The 13,653-nt window shown below is 35.2% G+C and overlaps 1 protein-coding gene across 1 annotated transcript in view; it reads right to left on the bottom strand.

Moving 5' to 3' along the window:
* Positions 1–13,354, bottom strand: part of LOC129737866 (hemicentin-2-like) — an 811,499-nt gene extending 798,145 nt beyond the window's left edge. Inside the window, exon 1 of the mRNA XM_055729030.1 lies at positions 12,107–13,354. The gene's annotated coding sequence lies outside the window, so the exon portion shown is untranslated. The remainder of the gene's footprint in view (positions 1–12,106) is intronic.
* Between the last annotated feature and the right edge of the window lie 299 nt (positions 13,355–13,653).

Below are 13,653 nucleotides of genomic sequence, written 5' to 3'. Positions count from 1 at the left end.
CCAAAATCGATCCAAGTTTGAAGAATTGGAAGAATTTCTCGAGTAAGAATGACCTTAAACCCCTTCCTATCAAAAAGAAAAAAAAGAAGGCTCTGGAGCCATGTTTAGAAATGTAAGAAATTTTAATCCAATATCTTCAGATTCGCATGAAATAGTTCTTGTTATGCTGCTGCTGCTGCAGTGAATTGACTATGAGAAAGCTGATGAAAAGCAACTTTTTCTGCCAGCTTCAATTACTCTCTGGAGCCACGATTTTCGCAATAAACCGTTTGAAGCCACAAGCCACCTTGATTTTTTTTCTATTAGCGATCACAAGGCTTATGCGTTGTTAGTTGACAATAACGTTCGCAATCAAACGACACAAACACCAAATGTTAGTCCAACATCTCCTCTCGATGTGTGTAATCATTCACGATGTTCGCCTCAAAACTTCCTTCCGCCGGCTGGCCTAGTCCTAAGAATTCTTCAAAGCTTGCTCTAACTTTTTCCATGTTAAATAGAAAGCATTTGGGGGCGATCGAAGTTAAGCCATCGTTGGTAATATAACTGCGTTCGAAGTCAAGGCAAGACCTTTGATTTCTTTCGAATTTGCATTCAGAATTAAAATCTGTGTAATCGGTAATCTGAAATGCAAATATTAATGCGGAAAATCTACATGAAAATAAAGATTTTGTTTTTACCGGAATTAATTGAATAAAATGATACAAATTTTGTTGACAAAATAGATTGACTGATTATAAAAATAAAGAAATCAAGAAATTCTCGACGAAAAATTGATTTAAAAAAAATTATATGTTTGATTCAAGTTCATTTCAATGAACGCTTCGAAAAAGGTTCCAAATAGTTCGAAAAAAAAATTGTTTCCAATGTAATCTAGCGAATTGATTAATAATTTTTAATTTTTGTTTCTGTTCAACAAATTGCTATTACAATGACCTATTTAATATTTTGTTTCGAACAACCTATTGAGTAAAAGTACCTCCAAGTTGCAATATGTTTTGTTTGGGCAAGGCACGTTTCGCTCATAAGTGTACGCAGTTATGTAGCAAGTCTGAAACTAATCATAGGCCTAGTTTCATTTCCCATTAACTTGGCAATGAAGTCTTTACCTGGGCGGCTTAATCACATACATTCCGTACCAGCTGTTCTGATAAATTTGCTGGAGTGGTTTAATTGTCCCTTCCGCTTCCTACCGACCGCAAGTTGGCTCCTAATGTAGTCACCACGGAAAAGGCTTTGCGTTGGAGGAACCACACCAGTTGGCTCCATATATCATGTCCGTGTGCCGTCCGTTATGGCAATTACTATCTAAATTAAGCAAAATGAGCGATTAAGCCGTGCCAAGTGGTGCGTTGGAGGCATAGAATGGTTGACTTCCTGGATTCTGGCCAGGAAACGCCACCGCCGATTTGTCCACCAGGTATGTTCGAGGAACGGCCAACCATTCAGTGTTAGCCAGCTGACGGAGGATATCATTATTATTATATTCTGTGCGTCGTCGTCATCGTCGTCGGAATTGATGGTTCACTGGAGCTGATTGAGCCATAGCCAGGCAATTTCTTCGCAGGTGATTTCCTGGTACCTACCCAAAACTACCGGTCAACTGACCTGGAACCAGTCCGACGAATGTGGTCACGAATATGAGCAGGAACTTTAAGCAGGCCTTCTAAAACGAGAAGCGTCACAAATTTGAGCGTGATTCAGCAGGCTTCCGATTGGCGGTAATCACAATCACCGAACAGTCACCGGCGAAGGATTTGGATCGAAAAATCCAGTCGTAATGTGGTTCATTAGAGCCGTATTATGCTACACAATCCGATGGCTTTGCTGAACCTAAAGCCAAGGATGCAGTGGAATGGTTACGTGTCATTATAATGTTGTTAAATAACTACGTGATTTCTGATTGGGCGTTGCGATTGCCTACGGAAAATTTGGAAACAAAATAAGCAGCACTGCAACTAAAGGATGCAATATGGTAACAATAAAGGGCGTTTCAAGCTTATAAAGCATGGGATAATTTCGTATTTTTTATTTAAAAATGTAGCAAATCACAGTTTTTTTTAATCTTCATGGAATTGATTTGTTCCATAAAAATAAGAACGTCAGATCAAGAAAATTTTCCGTGGGAGAAAAAAGTCGCGAATCGCAGATGTTGCATTATTTCAAGGGTAAGAAAGCCAAAATTGTTCAACTAGCTACACGCTAATACGCTAATGGTTTTAATTGTTTGCTGTGTACTGATTCTTTACTGAAATCGTCTTTTTTGTTGCAGAACTTTTTTCTCCACGATAGATTTTGCGGACCCCATAGTGACTTGTTTTTGTCTCGTCAAGATCATTCGAACCGTATATTTTACAACCATGAGCACTAGAAAACCATGTTTCATACATTTTCACCCACTCTACATTGATACTTATTCAACTCATTTGTCACCTCAATAAATTCTAGTCTTTAACCACATCACCTTGCCACTTTTTTTTTAAATCATTAATTCTATTTTTAATCTGATAATTTGAATTTTGTAGTAAAACCTTATTATATTTTTTTGCAAAGCATTAGTGTTCAAGCCAATTACCATCATCTTAAAGAATGTGTAGAAGGCTTCCCAAAAGAACATTTTAGAATTTTCCATCGTTGTATAACCCACGTGCTGATTCAATTATTCTCTTAGAAGGTTCCAGAACCTTCCTTCTTGTGTACTAGCTAGCTGACCAAGAATATTCCAGAACATTCGATAAGCTTATTAAAAAGAGCTTTGCGTTGCGATGCCAGTCAGTTCCATTCAAGGATCGCGCGTATTATATCGTCTGTAATCGTAAAGTTAACCTTCCAAGTAATGATATCTTTCTTAAGTAAAATAATGTAAATCTAAGAGATGAAAATAAAGAGAAAACCTTTAAGTGAAGTGTTGTGTCGTCCTTCAATTCATCAATCCAAAAATACAGTCCGCTAGCTCAAACAATTAGTTAAATAATTTTTTGTTTAATTTTTGTGGATCTTTTAAAGGAAATCTTTTTCCACTGAGATTCATGTCTAAATTTGGTTTATATTATTTCCCCGCATAATGTAAATATTTTTAAATTTCTCAGCACGAGTAAATTTTGCTCGCGTTTAGTTGTTTTTGATAATACTTTTTTGCTGTCAGGCATGTCTGAGAACAGAAAGCGTCCATTACCAGGAGGCTCAATGGATCCTCTTGGTCTGGGGAGTATGGTGGGCCGCTTTAGAATATTTAAAAAAAAAGGTTAGAAAACTAAAAAAAATATTGAGAATGTCTTTTTCACAGTTAAACACATCAGAGATTTATTCAGACATTGAAGGGCTAAAATAAGGGTATATAAGAGTTCTGAGCTAAAATATAATCAGCATTGTTAGGCATAAAAACGGTATTTCTCTTATTTCTTATCAGTCCACTTACTTTTCGTTAGCAATTCAATTATGTCGCTATATTTTGATTAAGCTAGTGGATTAAGAAGTGCCGTAAACTGGGGGAATTTTGATCACCGAGGTTAGATCAACATGAAGTTTTTACAGATGATCATCATTAACTAAGTCTGATGTTGAAATATCTTAAAATTGTTTTCTACGTTTGAAAGCCCAAAAATTTAGTTACAAATAGGCCAAATTTGGTTTGTATTAGGAGATTTTTGAAAATATTTGTTTATACGAAAGACTCATAAACAAACACCTTTCCTGATAAAATGATAGCATTTAGAAGCAAATGGGTTGTTTTACATAAAAGTTTTACTTTTTTCCCTTTGTAATGGTTTAGTTTTCGAGTTAATTTTATGGTCATTCTATAACACTTTTTCGATATAAAAAAATGGACGTTTTCTATGAGAAAGCCTGTTTAGAACAAATGGCTGAAAACTAGAGATGTATCGAATAGTGGTATTCGGCGAACGGTCGAATACCGAATATTGTTCTTTTCAACTATTCGGCCAAACGAATATTCGGTCAAATATTCTATTGTGTTTTAATGAAAAAAACACAAGCGATTATTTCAATTTCCTTCTATTTCTTCCATTTTAATCCCCCTCGTGTTTCAGTCGATTATTTTCAAACAGGAAGGATATCAGATGACTCACTTCAAGGGCGTTTATCAACAAGTAGATTGGGTTCCTGTGAAATCTGGGACAAAACATATCGAAACAGCGGTCAAGCAATTTGAAAGTGCTTATTTGATAACGATGAAGATCGAATCTGTGTAAGATTTTTTCAAAATAGTTGTTAAAAACAACGTATCCACATGGTCGGGAAATTTTAGAAGATTTTTGAAAGTTTTTAATTTTTTGAAAGTTTTTATTGATCCATAGCAGATTTAACTTATCTCGAATTCTTTATTGGATTTATGAGCAAGCCTGGATATGTCAAGAAAGTTTGGAAAGAACGATAATCAAAGTATAAAGCGATATTCGTCAGTATTCTCCTGTACGATCTACAATAAAATGTATACAGATACCTCTAAGATGTTTTGCTGAACCATAACTTTTTGATGATTGTGTAGCTCTGTCGATATTACTTTAGGATATTTCATAAATAATCAAAAATCATTTGAAAATATGACAATTCTGTTATTGTTGATATTTAAATATTCGGCCGACCGAATATTCGGTACATCACTACTAAAAACCCTATAAAATGGTTAATTTTGGATAAAAAAGAACATAGGAACAGTGGGAGGACCTAGATAATCGTATGAAGGTAAAATTTCATTTGTTTTTGAGGTCAAAAAATATTGATAATGTTTGCCCCTAAATGTATGCAGCATCATGGTTCATTTTTTGAGTACATTTGTTTTTGAAAGAACGTTGAAAAATTCAATTGAGTCCAAACAAAAAATTACTGTTATTGCTGTTTTAAGCCTTCAGTGCTAATTGACATCAAAACAATAATTTTGAAGATGTTGAAATACGTAATGATCAAAGTTCCCCGAAACATGAAATCTAATTTCGTAACAAACATTTAAATATAGCCACTAATATCGTTTGAAAGTTCTGCTATCAATGATCATGCTTTATTCTCCTTATCTCAGTAAGTATTTTAAAACTTTTTAGTGTTACAAAAAAAGCAACAAAAAGCAAAATATTCGAGAATGAATTAAAAAAGTGACAAATGCTCCCCCAGTTTACGGTACCCCCAATAAAGTCGGCAAACCCCCATATAATTGTTTCAAGCTTATATTTCAATGACAGATTCAAGCATACTCTATTTAAGAGCAACACTGTAACTTATGAGTTGGCTTTGTAGAAAGGTATCGTTAAGGAAATTAGGAGGACAGAAATTCTGATTTCTTTTGTATAAAAATTTTATCTGGTTGATAGGGGAACGAAATGCATGATGGTCACACGAGGCAAGATGGGCACCTTAGTTTAAGCAAAACTGTGATCTTTTGAGTTTTTTTTTTTCAAAGCACATCTTATTTTGGAGATAACTAGCTGACCCGTTGTGCTTTGTTACACCTTTCAAAAATAAACAAAAATATTTTAATTTTATTTATTTCTAAAACACTTTGAATTCTAACGAATTTCTTTTCTGCTAAGTTAAATTCAATGATGAGTTATCTTAATGTTTTCAAAAGGTTTATATTTTCAAAGCCTTTGTTTTGAGTTTCATTATTTATTTTTATGCCATTTATGCCAATTATGCCATTTTTATATGGAATTCTCCTTCTCCTCTTCTAATGTGTGCAGAGTCTCGGACTATAATAGAAACATTTTTCGTAACGAAGTAACGTCATATGTCATATTCGACTCCACATAACTTAAAACGAGTGTTGAATCCAGATACTTATTTTGGCATCTCGTGTTGTCTCGAATTATAAATTGTACTTTGTGTATCAGACAAGCCTATGCAAGACATCCCAAGCAACCAAAAGTTCTATAGAACAGGTACCAAAACGCTTACTCAGCCCCATCATTGATATGAAGTACGTTCTATGCAGCTCAAAATTTAAGTTCTTATTCATACTTTCAAGTTCCAAAACAAGTCTTAATGATCTTCTATTCAGCTTCCAGCTGCCTTTTAATTGAGCTTCCAAAAAATCGTAAAGTGAGCAAAAAATCTCTCGCTATCTCAACTGCACCCGTGGCATGGATTCATATTACCTTCTTTTGATTATTTACTATGCTATGAACATGGTGCCGCCATGATGCCGCGCGTCAGATTCCAAATTCGACAAATTGCTCAATTGCTTCTTTCCTACATTTCCTACATATATCGCATCAGAATGGTCACTCAATTGCCAAATTACTTATTAAGCCCGGCTAGGGGATCGAACCCCGACCTTCGTGATGAGTTTCGAACACGCTACCACAAGACCACGCCTAGATGTTGTTATAACTGAAATTAAAACTCTAAGTGTTGATTTGAATTTGAAGCACCTCAATGCACTTTTTGTGACTTAATGCCATCATTCAAGTAAATATGTGACTTTTGGTTGCTTGGGATGTGTAGTCATGCTATGCTATATGCCACTCTCCCATGCCAAATTTAGTGTTGATATTCCCGATAAGTACTCAATTTATAATGAAATTTGTATGAGCTATTCCATCTTCCCTTCCAATCTTCTCATTGGAAGAAGGTTGGAGTCTCAAACAATCAGAGAAACATTTTATTCTACAAATACGCTCCGATTGCCACATTTGATCCCTTTTTCCCTATTAGTTCCCGATTTATTATAAATATTGATATGATGGTTATTTCACCACTGAAAGGAAGGAGAGGTCTCATACCATCAAGGTAACATTTCATGTATAAAAATGCGATCTCCCGGATCCTCTGGTTTCATTTTTCCGTTGGATCTCGAGTTATTGCAAATATTGTTTCAGTGACTCCCTCCTCCCAACCCGGCTCTCCACTGGAAGAAAGGGGAAATCTCATCATAATTACATTCATTTTAATCCAATACTCACTCGATTCTACGTAGACTCGATTATCCGGTGCAGTACTCGAAATCGTCGAAAGGAAAGAATGAAATTGAAATTTTCTTTTATTCGTCTCGCTTCAACGAATTTCAATTTCGAGGATTTTAGTTTCATTACTCGAATGAAAGTGAATCCACTCATATTCACTGCTCGAGTGAAAGAAAGAAACTCAAAAATCAACAGAAGAAACTTGCCAGGGCCTAATCCGGTGTCTCAATTGTTCGTTTTTCGATTATCCGTACAATATTTTTGAGTGAATCTGTTAACGTGGAAAAAAAAAATTCAACCCTTATCCGCATTAGAGTGTCAATTTGACACTATTGCAAGTTTGAATGCTTGTCACTTTTTTCAGAAGCTTCAAAAATCAAACATTTCTTCGGGAACCCTTTTCAAAAGTTCTTTAATATTGCATCTTTATTTTTTTTATGGACGAACCCTGGAAGCCAGGACTAAAAACTCCTTTTTCCGACTTAGAGTGTCAATTTGACACTCGAAAAGTAAAGTCTATATAAGTCGTTTGAATTATAACTAATTTCATAAAAAATTTATATCTATTGAAACCTTGTAATATCATCATTATTTCGTGCATTGTTCTCTGATCTCTGCCTAAATCACCTCCCACCGTAGGACTCGGAGAGCAAAGGAACACGTTCTGCTGGACGCGTTCTGCTTGTGGTTCTTGAAATTCAGGAATGATTCTACGTTTATAATTTTCATAGTTTTGTGAAATCTCACAGCGTAAATTGTTGCACCTTATTAGAATGTAGATTAAATTTCTTTTCCAATAAATTTACTTTTGATTTGTCCAAACAAAGTAAAAGATCTGAAAATCCGGGTATAACCCGACGGTGGACCACAACAACAGATGAAATTTCAATTTGTAAAGAAAATCGCGCAAAGTAGTCAACTTTGAAAAATTCCAGAAAATTAAATTTTTGTTGCATCAAAAATCTTAAGACAACAAAATGTTAAAATTAGAATAAATTTTGTTCTAAACATATTTTACTGACATTACAAGGTTTCAAGTGATATAAATTTTGTTGTTATCGGTTAAGTATGAAAAGAGTTATAACGCTTTTAGCTTGGAGAGTCAAATTGACTGACAAATTCACTCCAAATTGACAAATTGACAAAATTACTCCATTTGAAGCGGAGAAATTTGCAATTAATGATTGAAAAATTTATCCAACAAAATCATCAGCCAAGTGTTACTATTTTCGGAGATTTTCTCCATAATATTTCCACTCAAATCTCTCAATCTCTATAGGCAAACGGTTTTATTTTCTTCCTAATGCTGAGGTTTCAGAAATAATCTGAACAAAAGTAGACCTTAGTCAAGTGTGGTCGCGTCTATTTTCTTCTTGTTGTTTTTTTTTGTTTGCGTGTATTTGTGAAGAGGAAATTTATTGATTAAAACAAAAGATCGAATTTCCAGTTTTTTTTTATCAGGAAAAGAATAACGTCAAAGTGTAATACAGAGTTTCCAGTATAAAGGTCAGTTCTCTCAAGCGTTTTGTTTTTGTAACTGGAGTGTAATCGCCGCCTTTTTGGAAGGAGTTAAATTTTTTGATTCCAATTTTTTTTTTACGAAGAGTAGTGAGATAGTGCACCGACACACAACTGTCAGGAAGCTATGTATTTTCGAGTAAACTTTTACTTTCTAAAATGAAAATATTATTTAGCTTAACTTTAATATTTGGGATTTGTGAGGGAATTGTACAGGTCTTCAAGCGCTCGGAAAACCGATATAAAATAGATTGTAGGTTCAAGCCAGCCGGAGCCGGGCAAATTTGGAATGATGAGAAGGTTCTTTTTCAGGATTCTTCTTTTGTTTCAAACAGTTGGAAGGGAGTAAGATGAGTCAAACCTGTCCCGAGCTAGTGGTAACGGACCCCTTGGTAGTGCTGCAACTATGGTGATGATTTAAGCATGAACAATATTTGAATGTGCGATTGAGACTTTCCGTACCGCGGATCGGAAAACTTATCAGCCACTGGTGGGTCAAAGATACACACATACATACATGCATGCATACAGTGCTGAGGCAGGGCCGTAGGAAGAACCGACTCATGGGGGGGGTTTTGGAGACTGATTTTTACCTATGATTTTTTGCCCAACAACGCACGAACAAAAACAATTTAATTCAAAATATGTTTGTAACTATATAATTATTTATTTTTAAGTACTCATTAATAGTTTTCGTATTAGATCGTTACTTTAGAAAAGGTCTTAAGCCTTAAGTGTGAGCTAATTTTTTTTTAATGAAACCTTTAGAAACAAAATATGGAATTGGTTTTCATTGATGGTTAAAATTTATGAATTTTTTCAAGAGTTTGGTAGATTTTTTATTACATTTATTTGATTTGAGCATAAAATAAGTTCTTTTTAGGGTAGCCTTCAATTTCCTTAAAAAAGCTTATGCCGTACTCAAATCAAACAAGCCTAATCTCCCAAACTATTTTGCAAGTTTCAAGATTTTAACCTTTGATGAAAATAAATAAAAATTTCCAAGAAAACAGTAAAAGATAAACAAAATTACGGATCAAATTTGCTTGATACAAACTTGATCGATATTTATGATTTTAATTTGAAATTTAGCTTAAAAAAACTAGAATATTAATAATGTTAAACAATTCACCGAGAAAATATAGAAATTTGTGCAGATTTTTTAGGTGAAGATCAGGTACATGTTTTTTTTAACAGTTTCTTTCTTTTCTTTAAAATATTTGTTCATAAAGAATCAATTCCATAACTAAAATCCTGTGGAAGATTTATTTGAAATATAATTTATAATATTTAGCATAAAACAAATCTGAAAAAAATTACTCTAATTCTACATTATCTTTGTAATTTTCAGCTGAATTCTGTGTCCAAACTAATTCTGATTAAAAAAATTGAAATCTGGAAATTGAATTGACAAGCAAATATTTAAGTTTATGTTCTCTTAAACTCCTCAACAATATTATGTTGAATGATAAACTCATTCACAAGCATAATGTTTTTTCTGAATTTTCAATCTGAATTCTGAACCTGAATTCAAAAATTGAACTTTGAATGTGTTTCCGAATTTCATAACGATTTCTGAAATGTAAAAAAATATGATTTCTGAATCTTAATTATGAGCCAAGCCCTGATGAATCTGAATTAAAATGTGAATTTCATCTGATGAATCTGAGTTTTTAATTTTAGATACCCCCTTAGAAGGTTTAAATGTGTTGTGTTATAATAAAGTCCAAGAACTTCGATTTTGAATATAAAACAAAATTCTTTTTTTGAAATTCGGAAAACTATTATCAAAATATTGGAAATGCATATGATTTTCGAAAAACATGATTCAAATTTGATATAAAATGCAAATCCAAAATTAAACCAGGATTTCAAAGCAGCTTTTCATTCCTGATATCATATGACTATTCGAACTGAAATTCAAGAATCCTTAATTTGATATTAAATCAGATATACGAAAATATGTAGAAAAACAATTTTGGTTATGGGAATATGGAACCAGAACCTCCAAAATGGGTTTAATTCAAAATTTAATATTCAGACCTGATTTTCTATGATAAGGTTGCCAGATTGCCTGGTTTTAACCGGGTTGGCCTGGATATTTAAAATAAAATTTTGGAAAAGTCCGGTTCAATCCTGTTGCCCGGATTTCATAAAAAAGCCTGGATTTTTACCGGGTTTATTATCATTCTTAAATCAAACTTAAAAAATAAACAAATGGTGTTGTAAATTTATTTCTATTTATGCGTCCAAAATTTTCGAAGCAAGTTTTGAAAAAAAGAATCATGAAAGGTTTTCTTTCTTGATGTTTGATGAGCAATTCCTAAGTTTTGACTTAAATTGCCCGGATATTGCCCGGATTTTGGTCGACAATTTTTAACATCAAATATCCGGATTTTGCTAGGTTTTTATATAAAACAGCGCGGATACGTGCTGAAAAAAATCTGGCAACCTTATTCCATAAAGAAGTGAGAAAATTTTGAAAAACTGAAGCAGAATTTTGAACTTGGGATGGGTTTTTGATTGTTACTCTTGAATAACTTTGCTCTATTATTATAATTTGATTATGAATTTAAAATTTTAAGTGTAAAGTAGAATACCTCGCTTGCTTTTTCGGACCCTCATGGGGGGGGTTTAACCCCCAAAACCCCCCCCGTTCCTACGGCCATGTGCTGAGGTATCAGAAATAATCTCATCGTCATATCATTTAGTAGGTTTATACTTGAAGCAGAAATCGCTGTAGTCAAAAATGTATCATTGGCATCCTAGAATGGGTAATCATTATTGGGATTCATTACAATCTTCCCATTTTTTTAATTACCATTCATCACATCAAACTGAACGTCTACTTCCTGAACGGTGTTACTATGTTAATTAGCTGATAACAAGATGTTCTGATCCATATTGGCTGAGGTGTTTGGAGACAACGAAGATGCTGAATTAGACGGTTTCGAGATCTTCAGTTTTGTAAAGGGCTGAACAGTTGTCCAATACTATAACGACTTCTACAGGAAGCCTATAGCGTTTTCTAGAAAATTCGTTGCCTTGAGGACAAACAATTTTAAAAAATCACTGTTTAAGTCATCTCCTGTCTGTATCCAAAATCTGACTCGCAGAAATAACATTTTCCAAAAATTTCTTTAAAAAACAATTATATACCTCTTTTTAAAGTAGGAAATGGTAAAAATGGTTTTCGTAGTCAAAATTTTTTCACTCGACTATCCATGGGATTCGATTATCTGTTCCGAAAAAAAAAATGGGGGGAACGCAGAATCGAGCCCGCCCTGTATAGTAATAATTTTAAATTTCAAATGTCCTTAAAACCTTAAAACCATTTTAAAACAATAATCACAGTTTATGAAAGGGCTATGTACCTACATACTTTTGTCAATTCAAAAATATTATGCTCATGTATCGCCGTCACTATCTATTTTTTCTTCATTTTTTTTCCTTTAGTGGAAGAAAAAAACGTTGCGTGAAAGCTCCTCCTATGCACCAGTAAATAACATGTAACAGGAATCGTAATCAGAAACAACACACGTATCTAGATTAAGGGAGAAAAATGAACGTACTGTACGTATGTAGGGTCCTCCTTTTGCTTCATGACTTCACTCGGAAACGCACTCACGTGAGATATTTTAATTAATTGTTTTGTAGCTACAAACATGGTTTACCTTTGGCTTAAATATGCTGTTTTGCCTTCTCCGTTCCATTGAATTGAGTTGAGTTGCTTCACCAAGAATTATTTTCCTGTGTTTTTTCGTATGTCGCTGGTGTGTTGAAGTGAAGTAGGCGTTGCGAAGGAAAACACAGTATATGGTTTGGGAAATCTAGTACTCCGGTTATAAATTTGGTTGATGGTTTTACAATTCACACTAATCTCACTGTTTACTTTGTTGCTCAAAAAACACGGGAACACATTTTCACATTTGATTAGGTCACAATTACCACATAAAAGCGAACTATATTCAGCGCCCACCTCGGCTTAAGCACGCAGGTAATATATATTATTTTGGTATTCCTTTCCGTGGTAAATTTGCCACCTTAACCCGCATACATTTGTTTAGCGTTGTTCCAGTATCGGTTCCACACACTGGCAAAACTTTTATGGTTTCACCATTGAAGCGGCATTGTTGTACTTTTATTGTGTAGACTCATTCAGCACGTCGTCATCGGGTGCCACAATTTTCCCTGCCTTCGATTGGCTTGAAATACCTTTAACGTCACGAAGTGCCACCACAAACCTTCCAGCAATCGGGTTGTTGAGGAGCTTTACGGAACCGGGTCATCACTGTGCCTGTTAGCAAACGGCCAGCCTACGGAAAACCCACCGACACACATGCACACAAACCTGGCTGGCCAGATCCGATACACCCAGGCGGAACAACACGTAGGCGAGCCGGGTCAGCCACTGTTGTTATGGGTATGTGACTTTTTAATATTGGATTGTTAATTGATTTTTATTTATTTTCGCTTCCACTACCGTGCTCAACATGAGGATCCACTTTCCATCAAATGCACTTTCAAGCCTGCATGGAAATGCGTTTCACAAACACACCCGACACCGCAAAACCCCACTAATCCAGCTTAACTCGCAAAAGCCAATCTGAAGGGCAGAACCATAGCCGCAAAAATATTCCCATGAATTTGGACCAAAACCATCCAGCAGCGACTATAAACCGAATGCACTTTTCGGCAATAAAAATTCCACCCACAAATGATCACACACACCAAACCTTATCGCAAAAGGTCGCCGAATTGCATTCCTTCACATGCCCCCTCGGGTGAGAAGAAAGGCAAAAAAAACCCCGACAAAGCCAGTGCCAAATCCTTTTTGCCCAACCGCTTCAGAAAAACCGCGCGCGAAACCGTCCAACGAAACTCCGCTCGTAACCTGGTTGGATATCCGCTTCGGCGAACGTTAAACACATAACTGAAGCAAATCCTGGCGCCGACGAGAAAAAGACTATCACCAGCACCCACCGTAGGGATATTTTCCAATGTTCGGCAGGAAATTCGGTTCGGGCGAGTCGACATAACGACTTTTCCAGTCGACCGTTTTCCTGTCAAAGTTCGGCTTTACCCGCTGCAGCATCGATTTTTCACCACCCGAGTGCGCCCCAACGTGGTTCGGCACGTGTTGGCGGCATCGTCGTACGAAAATCGACCAAGAGCGAACGACACGTTTTTCTATGAAGAGAGAACAAAACAAACCCTCGGC

The sequence above is a fragment of the Uranotaenia lowii genome, chromosome 1 (assembly GCF_029784155.1).
Source record: "Uranotaenia lowii strain MFRU-FL chromosome 1, ASM2978415v1, whole genome shotgun sequence".
NCBI classification, from domain to species: domain Eukaryota; kingdom Metazoa; phylum Arthropoda; class Insecta; order Diptera; family Culicidae; genus Uranotaenia; species Uranotaenia lowii.
Note: the sequence above shows the minus strand (reverse complement) of the source record. Positions and strands in the feature narration are given on the sequence as shown.